Source organism: Corvus kubaryi, unplaced genomic scaffold (assembly GCF_017639235.1).
Source record: "Corvus kubaryi isolate FWS band 111438036 unplaced genomic scaffold, C.kubaryi_AGA036_p1.0 37386, whole genome shotgun sequence".
In the NCBI taxonomy this organism is placed as follows: Eukaryota; Metazoa; Chordata; class Aves; order Passeriformes; family Corvidae; genus Corvus; species Corvus kubaryi.
In genome coordinates, this window is record NW_024581128.1 from 3,630,857 (window position 1) to 3,651,075 (window position 20,219).

Genomic DNA, 20,219 nt, shown 5'->3' on the forward strand with positions numbered 1-20,219 from the left:
AAATCCTTGTGATCAAAGTCATAGCACCAAAAAGATTGTAGTGGGTTGACCCTGGCTGGATGCCAGGCACCCACGAAAGCTACTCTCTCACTCCCCTCCACAACTGGATAGAAGAAAATACAATTAAAGGTTCATGAGCTGAGATAAGGACAGGGAGAGGTCACTCAATGAATACTGTCATGGCCAAAATAGGGATATTAACTGAATTCATTGCTAACAAAATCGGAGCCGGATAATGAGAAGTAAAATCAATCTTAAAAACACCTTCCCCCACCTTTTCTCCCTCCCAGCTCTACCTCTTCTCCCAGCAGTGCAGGCACATGGGAATGGGGGTTGTGGTCAGTTCATCGCCCGTGGTTTCTGCCGCTGCTCAGGGAGAGCAGTCCTTCCCCTGCTCCAGCATGGGGTCCCTCCCTCAGGAGACAGTTTTCCATTGATTTCTCCACTGTGAGTCCATCCCATGGGCAACAATTTTCCATTAATTTCTCCACTCTGAGTCCATCCCATGGGCAACAGTTTTCCATTAAATGCTCCGGTATGTGCCCTTCAGGCACAGCCTGTTACAGGGTGTTTCCCCCATGGGGTCACAACTTCTCCTTGGAAACCTGCTACAGCATGGGCTGCTATCCTAGGGGTCTGCAGATCCATGCCAGGAGCCTGCTCCAGCACAGGCTTAATTCCTCTCAGGCATCCAGCAGAGGCTTACGTCCTCTCAGGCATGCATCTGCTCCAGTGTGGGCTCCTCCACAGGCTGTGGGTGGATCTCTGCATCCCCATGGATATCCATGGGCTGCAGGGACACAGCTGCCTCATCATGGTCTGCACCACAGGCTGCAGGGGAATCTTCAGCTGGCGCCTGGTGCACCTCCTGCCCCTCCTTCTCCACTGACCCAGGTATCTGCAAAGTTGTTCCTCTGTTGGAGGTTAGGATTTTTCCTTTTTTTTTTTTTTCCTTTCTGTCAGGGAATTTTGTCCCATTTGTTGCCCAAGAGATGATAAAGTACTTAAAAGATGATAGAGTACTTAAGAGACAAAAGTGGCCAAGGTGGGGGGAAGGGTGCAGATGGCTACTCTCTTAGCTGGCAGGATTTTTCTCCTGGGAAGGGCAGAGATACAGTGAGATTTTGGCTGGGGGTGAGGGGCTGGGCTCAGCTCCTCTCTCACTCGCTCTTGGATTAGGAGGGGAACGGTTGAGTTGCTGCTACCGTGGGGAGAATTTGCTGCCGCCATGGAGTCCAGCCCCTTTACTGCTTCTTCCTTACTGTGGGTGAGCCTTTGCTCATAAGAGCAGCCATTGAACTGGGACCTTATTAACACCCGATCATACTGGAAGGGACCCTCACCATCTACATGGGTGCCTCAGGGGAAAAACCCAGGACTCCGAACTCTTCTCGGTTCCCAGAGTGCACGTGTCCTGGCTGTGTGCAGCAGCTGCTTGCAGAAACCCAGCTGCCGCTGCACAGCCCCGCTGTTTTTTGCTGCCGCCTCAAGCTTTTCCGCTACACTTCAACCCAACATCCCGTACCTGCCAGGACACCCCATGGCTCCTGTTATGGCTGTGGAGTTTCTGCTACAGTTTGTCACGCCGGGTGTGCCCACCTCTGCCACTCCAGACACTGCTCCAAGGTTCCTGCTACAGATCATTCTGCCATCCAGAGGGACCCTGGGACCAGCTGCTCCTGGGGGTTTGCAAAGGGAGCCCCTTTTCTATCTCTCCCGCCATCACCTCATGTGGAGATGCGGCCCCACAGCGCCCCCTGCAGGCGTGGGGGAATCATCGCACCCACCCTGCCTGGCCGGGAGCCACCAGCGCCCCTGCCGGCTGTGAGTGGAACTGCACCGAAGGGGAAAGGGCCTGTGGCCGAGAGAGGCTGGTGCTGGGTTTCTGTTCTGTTTGTTGTTGCTGCTGTTGTGGTTGCTTGGTTGCCTTGTTTTATATATACGTATTAGTAAAGAACTGTTATTCCTTTTCCCATATCTTTGCCTGAAAGCCCCTTAATTTCAAAGTTATAATAATAATAATTTGGAGGGAAAGAGATCATATTTTCCATTCCAAGGGAGGTTCCTGCCTTTCTTGGCAGACATCTGTCTTTCAAACCGAGACATCCTTCCACATGTTCTCACCCACTTTTCTCTGGCCACAATTGCATCTGTGCAATAACTCTTTTTATCTTTCTTAAATATGTTATCACAGAGGCGTTACTATGATTCCTGATGGGTTCAGCATTTACTAGTAGCACCTCCATCTTGGAGGCAGCTGGCATTGGCTCTGCCAGACATGGGAGAAGCATCCAGAAGCTTCTCCCAGAAGCCACCCCTGTAGTCCCCCCAGCTACCAAAACCTGGCCACACAAATATTAACACATATATATTAACTAGCTCCTGCCCACTTCTGGTGTTCATCCTTTCTAGAATCTTGACTGTTTGTTTCTCTTCCTAATACCAGTGAGATATGTGTGTGTTTTTCCAGATAATCTGTTCCTTAATTCATCTTTCTATTTTACTTGACTGAAAGGATGCAATGGAACTGATTATTGCATTTCAAGTCCCACTCTCTGCATCAAAACAAAGCAGAATATTCTGTTAATTCCTTCTACTGTCGAGAAAACAAAGAAATTAAAGACCAAACAGCCATGTGGAGTATGTCCTAATGTAATGGCACATCCATCTGTATTCCTCAAAATACAGATGTCCATTACATATGAGATGCACATTAGGCCAGGCAATATGCTGCTAGCATTTCATGTGTGTCCTGCCCCTGTTATGGGTATCTTCCCTAAAGAAGGCACAGAGAGCATATATTCCTTTCCTATACTGAAAACCTTTTCATGTATGGAAATTGCTATTGGTTCCCCCTTGCTGCTCTGAACACTTAACACTTGTGCATCATGCCCCTGTCTGATGTTTCTTTCTAACATCTTGTTTGTCTTCCTAACAAACCAGAGGATCTTGCTGACTCCCTGTTACTATAATCACTCCTTTCCTGAAGAACTGCCAGCCACCTAATTGTGCCTCATCTCATACTTGGGTAGCTGATTATTGCAAACTAAATGTAGGGTCTTTGTTTGCACCTTTTCTTTTAGTCTATTCCTGTAACTTCTCGCAAGTATTGTGAATTTTGTCCTAAATAGGCCTAGAAAAGTATGTACAAAATGCACATTCAGAATGAGAACACTGAGAAGATTAGTCACTACAGAACAACTCAGTGGACTCATCGTTAAGGGGAAATGGAGGGCACAACAGTGAAGCTAAGAAATATCCAGCAAACCTAATTAACCTGGAACGTGTGTGATGAAATGACACTTCTATGTAAACAGAGTTTAAATAAATGAAATAAATAAAAAATAAAAAATAGTTTTAAAAGCAGCAATAAGAGGATGCATCATCACAGGAGAAAAATCAAAGCTGCTGTGGTCATCTGTCTTTTTAGATTATACCAATCATCAGGAAACAGAAAGAAAGGCTCAGTTGCTAAAGGAACATGTACTTGGAATGAATCAAGATAGGCATGAAAATATCATGGACAATTTCTGAGACATTTCTGAGAAACCTACATCTAGTGGCCTTGTTAATGAAGTTTGGAGTCAGAGTAACACTTTCCTGCTTCATATAACTTTGCTTGAAGTGGCTTTTCTAATTGCAATGTTCTCAACCTTTTCAGCAAATAGGCATGGGAGGAAAAATGAAACCCCTCTGATGTCTGTTGCCTGATGCTGGTGGGGATCTGAACTAGACTAGTCTGTGAGGATCAAGATACGTATTTGTCAAACCTTAGAACATGTAGTAAAGAGTTTTTTTCTGAAAGAACACAGAAGCAAATCCATTTATTTTTACTCCTAAAAATAAACATAGGTGATTTAATTTGTGTCTACTCAACCACTGATAGTGGTGTAATTTTACTGCACAAAGTTAGTATGTTTGATGCAATCAGTGTCCTCTTATTTTGGATGAAAGAAAATGACGGGGGGGGGGGATGGAATTTCTGACTTAGGAAAGAAACCTTAATATGAAATCCCCACTGATATTTATATGAGAAAAGGAAGGATTAAATGATTAAATGAGGTGTTTGTTGGCTTGCAATTCCTATTTTATGGGGCCAAAGGCTTTTTAGTGTTGGTGCTGTTATTACTTGTTTTCAGTCATTTTAATTTGTTGTGATTTGAGGTTTGTGCCTGGAAAGGAAAGGCTTTGTTATATTAGTCATAGAAACTGATAAAGAAGAAAGAAATGAATGTTTTTCATGGAAAGACTGTGAAAGAGTTTCTTTTGTAGAAGAGGTACCTGCGGAGGGTTTCATGTATGCCCATAAAGACAAACTCCAGATCCACCCTCCATAGCAGCTTTTGTTTCTCTTTTTTCCTGTCATTAACTGTGGGAGTGTGAGCATGGTTGAAAAACACAGCTCCAAAAAAAAAAAAAAATCCTTACCTTCATTTCACCTGAAGCAGCAAAGCCTCACCAAAGTGATACTACCTGAAAATGAGAATGAGTTCTCTGATGCTAGAAATGTCAGAAGAGAGACACTTGCGGTATCAGAGAGATGATGCCAAAAAAGGGAAAGCTTAAATACAGGTATAATTTTCTTTTCACTGAAAGCTACAAGAAGTATTTTCTCAACAGGGAGGGAACAGAAAAATAAGCTCAAGTAGCTTCTGCTGAAAGCCTTGAGGGCAATGTAGTGGCAGCCTAAAATTGATTAAAAGAAAACTAAGTCTGGTAGATTCAAGGCTGGTTACCGCTAGGACCAAGTGGACTCAAGTGCTTGTTGTCCTGCAACTGAGAAACTGAGAAACTGAAAAGCAGAAGAGGTCTGTTGGAGATGCATGTTGAGTACTACAAATCCCTCTGACTTTTGAAGAGCTGCTTTTCCTACTGGCTGCTCAGAGATGCTTTTCCCCCTCCCTTTTTCAAGGATATGTGGAAAGATGTGAGTTTACCTGCTCCATTTAGGGCATATGGTGCTGGACATTACAAGTTTAAAGGGAATAATCAATAGACAAATTGATAAAAAAGCACAACAATATCAGCTGAGCAGACTAGGGATATAGGGCACAGTATCCAAGACTAAAACCCTTTAGCCAATATTTGATGGACCACTGAAACTGCAGACTATCCCAAAGAAGTTCATCCTGGACTTTGTAGATGATAAGAGGGAAAGAAGATTACTAGAGATTACTAGGAACATTATGGGATACTCAAGGGGGTACTGTGGGACTATGCAAAAATCTCCCTGACTTCTATATATGATCAAGATACAGATATCTAGATGCTTATGCCACCATTAACATCGTATGTGTGTGGGAAATACTACATATTTGCAGCCAGAGGGACTATGACCCACTATTTTATTTGATTGACCTCTGCTTGAGATGCAGCTGATAAATCAAGAGACAGGGAATAGGATCTGCTGGTGTGGGTGAGTTGCTCATTTCAAGTGCATCAGGCTGCGGCCTCTGCAGGGGAGGAGCATAAAACCTCGCAGTGGCCTGAAATGGTGTTGTTTTGTGCCTGCTGGAGAGGGCAAGGCAAAGGGAACAGTGAAAACCAGTGGTTGCTGTAGTGGATGGAATGCTGAACAGTTTTGCTTTCAATGAGGACCGGGGATGGTTGGAAGGACACCCAAGTGACAGCAGGATGTGGCTGCTCCAGCTTTACCTCTTCCTGCCTTACACAGACCTCCAAGACTGTATCACTGTGCTTTGGGCCCCAGGGAGACCAAAACACAGCTTGGTCTTGTGCTGTAGAATACCACTGGGGATGGGTGCCAGTGCAGCCACCAGATGCATACAGGGACATATATTGGATACTTTGAACAAGAAAAACATTAAAAATGACATCTCATGGCATTCACAGGCCATTTTAGGCTACAGGCTAACAGAAAGGGCACCAGCTCTTCTACAGAGTGTAGGAAAACAGCTGTAAGATATGGAAGATTCCTCATATTAGTATAGAAATTATTTTTTGTGCAAAAGGATATTATTTCTCTTTGTTTTTAGAGAAAAACACCAGCTAAACCTCAGCACACCTTGGGATTGCCTTGCTTTATGGTGGAGAACAAGAAACCTAGTAAAGGCAGTGGTAGGTTTTGCATATATTGTGCTTTATTTCTTGTATTTTTTTCCCTTTTCTCAATTCTTTTGTTTTAAGGACTGTGCTGGAATTGCTGATGGTGTTCATAAAACCATTCCATATTACCAATGCCTTAGGCAACTCTAACAGAAAACAGCCCTATGGCTTATCAAGTGATCAGCAGAGTGTATTTATGCACTATTTAAACAAGAAGCGGGACTATAACCCGTGTCTTTTTCCGGCTGTAGAGCTGGCAGGCAGGGTGAGCCACATTGTGATAACCCCAAGCATTGTGTGTGGACACAGCTCTTTGCAATGTTCACATGGATGGTTTCTTCCAGGAACTTGGGAGTACCAGCAGCAACATACTCCTGATCTCTTTCCTTATTTTATCCCTTAGAGGGTGTACTGAGTTTGAATAGCCTGGTTTCGGAGTACCAGCAGCAACATAGTTGCTGATCTGTTTCCTTATTTTATCCCTTAGAGGGTGTACTGAGTTTGAATAGCCTGGTTTCAGTAGCCAGGGGGCTACAGGGATGGCTTCCACAAGGAGCTGCTAGAAGCTTCCTACATGTCTGGCAGAGCCAATTCCTGGCAGCGCCATGTGCCACTGGCCAAGGCTGGGCCAGTTAGAAATGGTGGTAATGCCTCTATGATAAGACATTTAAGAAGAAAAAAGAAAAAAAAAGGGGGACCCGCACCAGAGGGTGCCTGAGAGGTGGCTGTGTGACCATGTGGGAGGGCCATGGAGAGAAGAGCCCATGCTGGAGCAGCCTGTTCTTGGAGGACTGTACCCTGTGAAAGAGTGACCCACGCTGCAGCAGTTTTGGGAGGACTGTCACCCATGAGATGGACTCACATTGGAGACGATCACAGAGATGTCTCCCATGGGAGGGAACCCAGGGTGGAGCAAGGGAGCAACTCCTCTCCCTGAGCAGCAAGCGATACAACAGGTGATGAACTGACCATAACCCCCATTCTCTTCGCTTCTTGCACTGCTGGAGTAGGAGGTAGAGCTGGGAAGGAGGGAGGGGTGGGGGTGGGAAGCGTTTCTAAGGTATTATTTTACTTCACATTATTCTGCTCTGATTTTGTAAGCAAAAAATTTAATTCATAATTATTTCATAATTATTTCATAATAATTCATAATTAAAGCCTGTTTTGCCCATGATGGTATTTGATGAGTGATCTCTCCTGGTTTGTAGCATAACCCATGAACCCTTCATTAAATTTTCTCTCCCCTCTCCACTTGTGGAGAGGAGTGAGAGAATGGCTTTGGTGGGTGCATGGCCTTTGGCCTTTACAGAGGGTAAAACTTTAGCACACTCTGCCAAGAGAGCAAACTGAGACGGTGCATATGAAATCTGTGTGTTCAGCACACATTTGTCATGCTGGAGCTAGATTAATTTACTTTATCTGACATAACTTTGTAGCAAACTGGACATATATAGAGAATCAAACATAGCTGTGGGCAACTAGCTTTTTGTGCACAATTCCAGTAATAATTTAGAGTTATTTATTTTTATATTTTCTTGTGTCAGGTTTTCAACATTTGTAAGCCATTTAAAATGAAAAGATGCATCTAGGGGAGTTGTTATAAACATGCCTTGAGATGCCATTTAGAATGAGCTCTGCACAAACCTTTCACAGTGAGGAAATAAATAACATTCTACTGAAACAGGAAATGGCCCCAGTGGAGACCAACATTAAATGACTGCAGGAAGCAATATAACAAACACTTATTTCAAAACTCCTTTTGGTGAACACACAGCCTCCAACCATAATTTTGCTGAAAGCCCTGGGTTCTGAGCTAAAGGAAGTCAACTAAGGGAAAAAACATAAACTGTCAATTATATTTGAAAATCAGAATACAAAATAAATATATGAATATATATATTATAAATCATTTAACAGCTGAATGTTTTGATACTGTAGGGATGCTTCAAAACCAGGGAGTGACTGGGAAATCTTTTTCTAAACAAATAGACTATACTGTGTCCTGGGTTGCAGTGTATTCTATTACCATCCTCATGAGCTGTTGAAATCAGGTGGGCAGTGTTTTCCTTGCCTCCTCCCCCCAGACTATTTTTCTGTTAATGGCCTATCCATGCCACGCCGCATGACTCAGAGATAACTCCCTCCAGAATATCTTCTGTTAATGAGCCTAATCAATGCCTGGCCTCATAACTCATCATCCCATTGTGAGATGCTCCACCCAGAGGGAGGAACCAAGCATTCCATCCTGGACATAATCTGAGATTCTGAACACCAGAGACAACCTTTCCACTGGATTTCCAGAGGACAGGAGCTACATAGCCACCACTGGACCTTCAGAGGAAGAGCAGGCCCTTTCTACAGGATCAGTGCTTTGACAGAACCACATCCATCACTTCAGGAGGACTGCAGCCACCATTTTATTGGACTGCCACCACCACCCTCACTAACAGGGTTGTATTCTGACACTGTCAGTTTAACCCAGTATTTTCTGCCTTTATTTTTTTCCCCCTTTATTTCCCTATTAAATTGTTATTCTGACTTGGTGCCTTCCACTAGTTTGTTTCAAACTAGTACATACTGAAAAATAATGCCCTGTGAGAGAGTATCCGGCTGTGGTGTATAGTGGGACTTTGTTTTCTTATAGGCTTTGGTTTTGCTTTTCACTTTGCCATTAGAAGTCTGAAATCCACTCTCAGAACTGCAACTTTAGGTAAGTGAAGAAGAACATTTCAGCTGTTTAATAAGTATTACAAGCTCATGTATATACAAAGCTAAGGGGGAAAATTTTTTGTTGGTTGGTTGGTTTTGTGTTGATTTGGTTTTGTTTTGCAAAACCTCTTAATTAGTGCCAGGAACATGGGTGATAGGTCACAGAAAATGCCAGTGATACTCCCACTAATACCTATTCTGTGATTTTTGTATGCACATTATGGAAAATTGGTCTTAAGTTTTCCCATTTTTCTGGTTTCCAGACAGAGTAGTGGGGAAAAAAAGGCTTTGCAGTGATAGGAGGAATAAGATAATGAAGTTGAGCAATTTGCTCAATCCTTTTAGTTTTGGAACTTCCAGTGAATCCATTAAATAAATTGCTCGAGATACTGGAAGGAAAATCATACATCAACATCTTACTCCTAATGATTTGTAAGACTTACTCTAAAGCACTATCAATGCTAATAAACTCTGTCCTTTCTGAGGATGGTAGCCATCCTTTTATACAAATTACTTTACAACAAGAAATAATTTTTTACATTGAATTGTTTGTACCTACAAACTGATAAGTAATCCTGAGAGTAATAAAAGGAGCAGAATTCAGAAAACAGGATTACAGTTACTGGCTCAGGCTTGGCTTCCAGTATTGCAGTGGATGTGGAAACAGCAAAGCTGACTGGAGTAACTGCAGAAAAAATACACATGGAAGGTTGCGAACAAAACCAGAAAGTCCAGCCCTGAGCTAGAAGAAGGTTGAGTTTCAGGGAATAAAGAGAAGGTCAAACCAGAAATTGTGTGGTCTGAAAGTGAAGAGCGCAAGAATGAGGTGGAGGGTGGAGGGATAAAAAGAAGTGATGTCAAAAGGACAAATTGGTCCAGACACCTCAAGACAACTGGAAAAGTGTTACTTGGGCTCAGTCTGTTCAAATGTAGAGCAGGAGCTGGAAGATAAGGGAAATGCAGATAAAAAGTGATACGAAGTTTTCCCCTCCCCTGCTCCCAAGGACAACGTGATACAGTAGTGGCAGCTGGGATCAGCAGTCAGTGAGAGGAGCATGGACATCTGCAATCACCAGCACCACTGGGCCAGATCCTTCCCCAGGGAGCTGGAACCAGTGGTGGCCACAGCCAAGGAGTGCAGCAGGGCAAGAGTTATACCATGTGCCTGAGAGCTACAAGGAGACTTAAAGGCTGCTTTTCTCCATTATCTTCCTCAATCCTATCTCCTCTTCACAAATGAGAATGAGTGTTTTCCTGGCAGATCCTTCCTAATTCCTTGACTCAACCTGCCAGGCATCAGAGGGAATTTGTGGCATCATGGAGAAAAGGGGAATTACTCCCAAAATGCATTTCATCACAGGGTACTTGATTTCTTTTTTTTTTCCAGCTGTCACTGGGGATCCATCTCTCCCTAATGCACTCTCTTTAAACCATACAGTTGACTGTGTAGTAACAACCAACTTTCTATACTTTGTTAGGGAGTCACAAAATAATAGCGTATCTAGGGGATCAGGCAGTGACCCCAGAGCAATTCTGTACAACCGGAGTTGGAGAATTTGCCTTGAGTGTTTAGGAAATCTTCCTTCCCTAAGGGCTGATGCAATGAATGCAGAGTAAATGACAGCTGGTTTCCTTTTGTCAGGTACTAGACTCTCATTGATTCCAGCACGTAGTTATTTCATGTGCTTCAAGAAGTCAGACTGTTCCCAGCAGTAACCTGAGACACAAAATTTTGCTCAACGGAAAATACTTCGTGTTCAGCCCCCTGCTGCTTGTGGTCATAACTACACCAAAGGGGGAAATTGCTTGACAGGCAAGAAAAGGCTGTTACTGGGTTTTCTAGGGTTTTTTATTGTTGTTGTTGCTGTGGTTGTGGTTGCTTGTCCATTTTTATATATACATATATATACACATATGCATATATATGCACATTTCCTAGTAAAGATCTGTTATTTTTTTTCCCATATCTTTGCCTGAAAGCCCCATAATTTTTCAAGGTTATATAATTTGGAGGGAGAGGGTCATATTTTCCATTCCAGCGAGGTTCCTGCCTTCCTTGGAAGACACCTGTCTTTTAAACCAGGGGAATCTCTCTGAGGGAATCTCAAAAAGGAAAGAAAACTGAGGTGTTTCTTACTGCTGAGAAGATATTTTTCTGATTGTAAGTTAATTTCAGAAACTTTATCCAACTAACGGCCCTCTCAGACTGCTGCCTTGCTTATTGCTGGCTGTTTTTAGATGCAATCAAGGCTGGATGCATGATGACAGCTAAGGGTACCAGCAAGAAAATCTCCAGTGACTCAGGCCACAGCAGCACTGATATAAAAAAGTGGATAAAAAGCAGATCAGTTAAAAGGCTAATCAGGATTAGGAGCATGTCCTTGAAGAGGCATTTTCCAATACTTTTCTGAACTTAGAAACATGTAGGTACACACTTCAAAAGTGCCACTCCTAAGTTTTCCAACAAGCACTTTGAAAAGTACAGGAGCTTTAAATTGCTTTTTAGTCAGAGAGAAAGTGAGTTGTTCAGATGATTCATAACAGGCTGTATTACCCCCCACTTCCCGCCCCCACCCCCCCCCCCCCGCCCAAAAAAAAAAAAAGCCATTTATTTGTGAAATGAGCAGGCAACCATCACTGGGCAGGGTAATGAAGTAATCTTTGGATGAGCTGCTCTTTTACCATCTTGCTTCCAAATGCCTGTACAGCTCAGAAGTGAGTGCACTGATAAGGTCAAGAAGTGAGCCCTTCTCTGCATTGCAGAAGAGTGATTACAGCTTTGCAGAGTAGCAGAGAGCAGCTGAGGGTGGGGACACAAGGGTGAAACCCCACCTTTGGGTCTTGTTCTGCTGTGCTGCCTCTGTGAAGACATGTGAACAGGGTGGTTGTTTTATTTTCATGTCTCCCTGTAGATGCTTTGGATTCCAGAAAAGCTCTGCACCAGTGATTCAGTTCAGATGCCAGAAAGATCTTATAACCCCTTTGGACGAAAGAGTGGCTGGAGAGACTAAGAAACAGTTGGTGTCAAGGAGCTTGCTCTTCAGATACCCAGAGACCAGTCAAGCAGGGATTGTCATTATTCCCCCAAAATCTGAAATTGCCACCCAAGCCCTTCATGGTGATCTGCTCTCCACACAAACCATTCAGAAACAGGCTAGGAGTAAACAGGACTCTCATTTTTCACTTAAGTATCTGTGAATGTCAGTGATTGATGCTGCACCCATGGTCAACTTTTCCCTCATGTAGGCAATAAGAGATTCGAACAAGAGACTCCTCAAATACCTTTATAACATGGAGAAATTTGTATTTGTGATGATAGCTGGTCTTTTCCCCTATATGCGTTAACCTGAGTAATTCCTTTCTTTATTTCTAGCATGCATGTCCTCTAACCAGTCTTATACCATAACAACAATAACAAGATGATTGCTGGACTATTGCAAGCCAATGTCAATGGCAGTGAACAGATGGACTGTTGCTTCAACCATAGCAAGGGTGTAATTTCTAATGAATACTCTTTAGGTCTTCTCCTCAAGTCACAGACATAATCTTCTTGTTTCCTGAACTTTTAGTGAAGGAGAACTAACATCTGCTTTATGTTTCCTGTTTAACGGGATTCATGGCAAGCACAGCTGAAAAGCAATACAAACAGAAAGGGAGATGAATCTGTTTTCACCTCTCATTTATTCAGAATTTCTTAATTTATCTTGTTACATGTCTTACATGCTGTAACATTTCCACTCTAATTTATGGTGAAATTAGGGAAAGAGGAGAAGGAAACACGACCCTCGTGTAATTTTTTTCAAAAAATTCTCTGATTGATCAGTTTTGTTGCAATTGGTGAATTTTGTTTCCTACTCCCAAGACACAAACCTCTCTGTTACCTCTCCCTGTCTAGGTCTGTTTATTGCTAGATCGACTTTTGCAGCTCTGAGAGCAGAGTGATTTTCCAGAAAAACAGAGCCGGTTTTAAAATTGCCTTTTGAATTAGAACCTGTCTGCTTCATTCCTGTGACACTGCACTGGAGATGTGATCCAGTAAAAATCAGCCCTGCTGAGTACCTTTTTTTATATATCTGCTGCTGGAGAGAATTCAAGCATTTTATCTAGTTTCATTAAATTCTGAGAACTCTAAGGCAGGATTTTAGCCGTTCCTTGCTAGATATTCAAGGCAAAGGGGAGGGGATAAAAACAAATGGCATGTGTTTAGAATCTGCAGTCTTCTCTCTGCAGAGTGCGTGTAATGGTTCATTTCATTTTGGGGCTATATATTCGTGTCCAGTATTGTGATGAAACGTTGCTGAGATGTGTCTGACAGTAGCTCCTCAAAGTGAGCACACACCCCTGTGTGGATGCTGTTAGGGAAAACATCATCATTTGCCAGATATGTGGATTTTAACAGGAAAAAACAGTAGCAGCTGCTGGCATCAGGGACAAGGAGGAGATGCTGTGTGCACTCTGGTGCTGCTGCAGAGGAAAGATATCCATTTCCGACTCCCTTCCTGCTCCATTTTTTGGCCTGTGGGGGCAGGAAGGGCTAATTAGCTCTGAATGCCAGTTTAACCTTGGTGGCAGGTTCCTTTGGTAGCTGTGAGGATCAGGGTCAGCTTTCCAGATGTGCAGGTGCTGGGATATTTGTGGTTTGTGGTCTCACTCATCCTCCTCTGTGAAAGCAGCCATCTGTCCATAACAAGACTGAGCCACTCCTGGGGCAGAGGCAGGAGAGGCGTGGGGGTCTGAGCCATTCCCATGCCTCTCCCCAGTCTGCTGGAGGCTCCTTGTCCTGTTTGCTGTGCTGATCCTCCCACCGCCATTAGAGCTGAGATGACACTACCTCTTCCTCTGTATCACCATTAGTAGTGGTCCCCAAACAGCCAGCTTGGCATATGTGGACAGCTGTTGAATATCAGCCAAAAATTTAAGTTTATGCTTTTGCCCCTTTTTTAGCCTCTTCTTGTCTCCCTTCACCAATTGCTTCATTCATTTGGGGTATTTCTTCCAGCAGCAATTGCACCTCTCCTCTGGCTCCTGTTTTCCTTGTTCTGTCACAGGAGTTCAGATTATTGCTTACAGGGCTCAAGTGGAGCCCAGATTCAGTTCAGCTGCCTTTCCACTTTTTTTCTGCCCCCAGGAGATCAAACACCCTCTCAGAAAAAGCTTCCTACCCTTTTTTACTTACATGTAAATAAAGACCATTTGGTTTATGAGGGATGCTATGTCTTGTCTTTCCTCATATTATGAACTCTTCAGTAAGAAAACTGTCTTTCTCTTTTCTGTACTGTGAAGTATATTATTGGTCCCATCAAAATTGTATATATTAATTACTATGTTTTTCACTCAAAAAGAATTGGGAAAAACCTTAACATTGCATGAAAAAATTTGGTCTGAAATATTTCATTCATCAAAGACATTCTGAGAAAACAAGAATTGTTCAAATGAATTTTTTACAGTTTGAAGTGCCAAGGAAATAGTCCCAGTACTTGAAGATTCTGAATCAACTTCTTAACAAATGTTATTTCTACAAAGACTAAATACATATTTCAATTTTAAGCATTTTCAGGGTGACATGATACAGACATATTACAGTATCTCCAAAATGTTCTGTTCTTACGTATAAGCAATATTATTAAATAATGAGGTGTATGGATAGGTGCCATCCTGTGCCCCAAGTCAGGGAATACTGAGGGCTGAAAGGAATGTTATCTGCAATTAGCTCAAACTTTCTTCTTGCTTTCTTCAGTTCCGCTTTTTTCCCCAGGAGGTCTGAGTTACTCTAAACCACCTGTCAGCTGTCAGAGATCTCATTTATTTTTGATACATTGTCTTTTGCTGCTTTGTGAATTATTCAGAAAGGGAAAAAATAATTAAAGTGGATACAATAAAAAGAAAATAGAAAATTAAAAAGAAAAATAATAAGTATTTACCCACTTTTCACATTAGATCCTTGGACTGAAACGGCATCTATCAGAGTGGCTTTTTTTCTGGTTGATAGCCAAAATGAAGGGAAAAAAATCTTAGCCTAACTGGGTGATGCTTATCTGCGTACCACTGCAATTGGGAAACTTAGTTACTTACTATCACAGACTTGCCAGAACAAAGCAGACAAAATTTTTTTGCCATTTTAATTTTGTTTATGATCATTACAGAAAATTATCAATGTCATTTTCGTTACTCTAATTCCTGATCCCATGCCCGTCTCTCTGAAGAGCACAACTGAGCACCAGATGTGTGCAGCAGACTTTCTTCTGGCCTGATTTCAAGATGGATCTTAGAAAGGGATCTGTCATAGGGCTGCTGTTGCTTTGGGGTATTTATTTGGGCTGGTCTGGTGGGAGATGTGTCCTGGTCAATGCAACAGATATGTACCTTTATATCAGCATATCCACCTCCGTTAGGGGACTCTTCTTGATCCCAGCAGGATTTGGTCTCCTTGAGCAGAAGAAACAGCATTTTGCAGCACATCTTCTATTGCAATAAGGACAAAACCCAGCTTGTTTCATACAGCAGAGCAAATTCTTTGCAGGAGTCTCTCTTTGCTTGTCAGAGATTGACATGGTACTCAATCTCTGACCCACAGCCTGTTCTTGCTGTAGGACTACAGCCTTCTGGTAGTACCAAATCACTTATTTTGTGAAGAGCCGCATAACATTATAGGAAAAACTCACCTTTGGGCCCTGACCAGTGACCCGGTGTTGCCTGGAGGGGGAAGAATATCTCTGGGCAAAGAATCCAAGAAGGTGCAAGTCAGCATCCGGCTGTGATGCACTACATGGACATCACCCATCAGATAAAAATTTCTAAAGCAAATTCAGAGACTGCATGCAAGGGTGCTTAAGATGTGGGAGGATATTTACCTCATAGGACTGGAAGAGACCTCAGAAATCATTGCCCTGGAAACATTACTGGCCCTGTGGAAGAGGCCAGTAAGGGCCCCTCAACACTGTGTTCTGACAGTCAGCAATAAACTCTTTTCTAAAGGAGGATGAATCAACCATTCCTTAGTCCTGGGTGGTGTTTGCTTAGCTTGATCTTTAAAGTGGTCCAGTGACTGAGATCTTGCAATATTTTTTTCCCTGTGCTCCATTAGAGGAACAATTAGCCTACTTGTCTTATGTCTTATTCATAGCTTATATTGCACAGTTTAAAGTCATTATTCTTTGTCCTATTTACTATGATCATGGAAAAGGAAAAACACACAAGACCTATTTTTTTCAGTGTGCCAGTCTCTTTCATATTTGAATATATGTTCTTTGAGTCTTCTTAAGGGTAATCAGCCCAAATTAATTTCATTTTTCTAATCAGTCATATTTGCAAAAAGGTTCCACTTTGAATGTCTTCCCAGCAGTTTTTTCAGATAGGTAATGTTATGTATTTGGACATGGCTCTTGAGCATCATTTTTCAAAATGAAGAATAACCTCAATTTCCATGTATGACATCTCAGCATGAAACACTTGTGACACATTTCATTAGCACGCCCTCTCTGAAGTTTTGTTCTGGACTAGAGGAACAGGAAACCCTGGGCTATAGCATCAGACTCTGAATAAAGCAAAATAACTTGAAAAGACAACAAGGGTGAATTGAGTGCCTCAGCTGGGCTGTACTGGCTGTGTGATTTATAGCAGCTGAATAGTTGTACCAACAAGCTGTCATATTATTACTGAGAAAACACTGAACTTGGAGGATTAATTTGAAAACTCTGAGCACACTGCTGGGGGGGATCTGTTTGACTCTTACCCTGTCTCAACCCACCAGTGTAGAAAAGGTTTTTGCCATGAGAAAAGAAGCAGAGCTGGAAGCCCCCAGGATAGGGAGAATACAGGAGCTCCATGGTTGCCCCACAGCAATGGCTAGCAAAATGTGGCCAACCACAGCTAGGGCTGGACCAGTTCCTATCAGAAAGATAAGGTTCCTTTGGATTGTGGCATTTTTAAATGTATTTTATGCATTTTGATTTAGTTTGACAAACTTGTATTGACTTAGCCAAGCAGTAAGGAGTACAAGCAGGTTTATTGGCACTGCCAATATATACTCATGTTGTGCATAAGGGATATAGCCAAGTTAGTCTGCAAAGGAGTTTATAGTAATACAAGCAATTAAAGAAGAAACAAACCACCCTCTTATACCACAGGTTTTTTGAGCTGTGCAGCAGTAGGTAAACACCAATTCTAGGGTGATGGTGATGTATCATATAGTGCATTTTAACAGCAAAGAACCAGCCTTCAGATTTTGTTATTGGAAGAAGTCACACATAATCTAGGGACAAAGAGGGAAAGTTCAAATTGTTTCTGTATGTTCGTTCTTGTTTTTACTGCAGGCATTAGGATGAAAAGTATTCCTTATATAAGTGTTCTTCAATACACACATTGATTTAAGTCTAAAAAGATTTCAAGCAGTTTGTCAGGCATTTCATTAATACAGATAACCTTTCAGTCTTTGAGCCATTTCTAAATAGGAAACAGTGGATAAGATCCATTTGTAGAAAATTCACCTTGGTGGTTGTTGGGGTTTTAGGAGCTCTCCTGTTTTGTTTGGGGTTTTTTTCTGTTAAAGGAATGTTCGCCATATGTGTTGCTAGGGGGACAAATTGCTGGGTATTTAAGAAAAACAAAAGACCTACCCAGTAAAGGTGGGGTGCATCTGGCTACTCTTTTGTTTCACCTGGGTGGCAGACAGTTGATCCCCGGCGTTTGGACTGGGAGGGAGGCTGCTCTCTTCAGCTGCTTTTTTTCCTTCTGCCAGAGAAACCCCGGGATCCCAAGCCTGCCTTCCCTGCCCTGCTGGGAGCCAGGCCGTGGCTGCCCTGCCCCGCCGTTGCTTTGAGCCTTTGCTACATTGTAGCCCTGCTCATCCTGCCTGCCCAGACCCCCGACGGGTTCCCCGTTTGGATACATCTCATTTGCCACCTGGGATTTGTGCTCGTCCCTGCCGTTCCAGCCTGCCATTCCAGCCTGCTGTTCCCGAAGGTCTGGCCGGACACTGGGATCGGCTGCCCAGGGGTTTGTGAAGCCTTTGTCCCATCCCTCCCTGGGATCCCAGCTCACCATTGCCGCGTGCTCCCCGAGCTCGCTCCGGAGCGCCCCCTGCAGCCGTGGGGGAACCATCGCACCTGCCCTGCTCACCGGGAGCCGCCAGCGCCCCTGCCGGCTGTGAGCGGAACTGCACCCGAGGGGAAAGGGCCCGACAGCCGAGAAGGCTGGCACTGGGTTTGTGATTGTTTGCTGTTACTGCCATAGTTATTGTTGTTTGTTTACCTTGTTATACACATATAGACATATAATAGTAAAGAACTGTTATTCCTATTTCCCATATCTTTGCCTAAAAGCCCCTTGATTTCAAAATTATAATAACTTGGAGGGAAGGGGGGTCGCATCTGCCATTCCAAGCGAGGCTCCTGCCTTCCTTATCAGACACCTGTCTTTCAAACCAAGACAGTGGTCCATTAGATGAGCCAAATAATTCAGTGCATAACAGAAGCAGATTGATTTTTCTGAGGTGTTTTTGATTCTTTCCTTTTCCTTTTAGGCTGTCTTATTCTGGTTTCCTGCATTTGTGTTCAGTTTTGGGCTCCTTACTACAAGAAGGACATTGCAATGCTGGAGGGTCTGCAGCACAAGTCTGATGAGGAGGAGCTGAGGGAGCTGGGAGTGTTTAGCCTGGAGAAAAGGAGGCCTGGGGAAGACCTTATCTCTCTCTACAGCTGTATGAAAGGAGGTTGTAGTGAGGTGGGGTTTGTCTCTTCTCCCAAGTAACAACTGACAGGATGAGAGGAAATGGCCTTCAGTTGTGCCAGGGGAGGATTAGATTGGATATTAAGAAAACAATTTTGCTGAAAGGGTTATCAAGCATTGGAACAGTCTGCCCAGGGAAGTGGTGGAGTCACCATACCTGGAAATGGTCAAAAACTTGTGGATGTGACAGCTGGGGGACATGGTTTAGTGGTGAACATGGCAGTGCTGGGTTATTAGAGGTCTTTTCCAGACTTAACAGTTCTATAATTTCTATGATTTGCATGTTCACAAGGTGTATGGAGGCCAGGGTGACTCCTTAAGTCACCTCCATCTCAAAAAGTCACTAACACAGAGCCTGGGTCATGTAAGCTTGCCTTAGCCCTGGTGAAGCTGTGTCTGTAGCAAGTTAACAGTGGAAACTGCCCAAGATGAGGTCTTGGAATCAGGGATCTCACCTTAGAGACATGCATGTGATAGCAGAGTATGCTATACCAAACCTAGATTTTCCTGGTAGAAAGCATGGGATAAATTTCTGTAACAAAAACTGGGGCTGCAAGGGTTCCCCTGCAGACAGACCACTCAGTTTAGGGACATGGTGAAATGTTGAAAGGCCTGTCCTTTTATTACCTAAGGAGTTAAGGTCAGCATGGAGTCAGTGCTTCTTCCAGCCACTGAGACAGAGATGGAATAGCACTCACATGGGCTATTATTGTATTGAAAGGCTGTCTAAAGCCATAAAAACTCTTGCCATGAAAATACACCGCCCACAATCCAGCAGAATCTACTTCCTGATCTCTTCTGGAAGACTAACTTTGTAAAAAGCTCAGCTACATTGTTGGGGTAAGCAGGCTGGTTCAGCCAAAGAGCTGCAAATGCCAGTATGTTTGTGCAGCATGGAGACCACTGGTTTCATGTTCACTGGTTGATAAAGATCCCAGACATTTCTGAAAGATCTATCCCTGTTTTGCTATTTATGAAGTTTGGAAGCAGACTATGGAGCTGCAGTCTGTGTGCACAGCCTAATTTAATTTTCCGAAAAATCATTTGATCTTTTCCCATTGCACTTCCAAATAATCTGAAGCAGAATAAGAAATACGAAGGAAACGTCTAATGAATTTTTCCCCCCTTTTGATTCAGATTTAGTAGCAGAGAACCCAAACTTTAGAGTCACCTGAGCACCAGCTGCTTTCTTCACCGCTGTACTTGCCATCATTTAGCTGAGCTCTGTTGAGCTTCAAAATACATGTGATTTAAATATTCATTTAAGATAGGCCATTAAAAAGTGAAATTGACTTTTATATGAATTATTAACAGAGATCTCAAAGTTGGACTATCTTGGTGTTGGGCTTTTTGTCTGGACAAGTAGATTAGGGAAGAACAGGTCCAAGAAACAGGATTTTTCAAAATGAAAGACAGGAAAAAATACTAGAGGAGATGAATTCAGGGGAAATTAAAGCCTCTCAGGGAATGGCAGCACACAAGACTCCACTATGATGGAAGTAAAGGAAGAATGGTGGCTCCCCATGTGTTAATATGGAAAGGCCACCAAGTCACGAGACAACATGGCTTGTGGCTATTCCAAGGAAAGTGGCTTCTGAAAGGGCTTTGTTAAGCCTGGGGCTTTTAGTACCACTGCTGCTTTGCGTGTTTCTCATGCCAGGTAGAATTAACCTGCAGAAAAGCCTGACATGAAGCCTGAAATGAGCCAAATCTTGTCC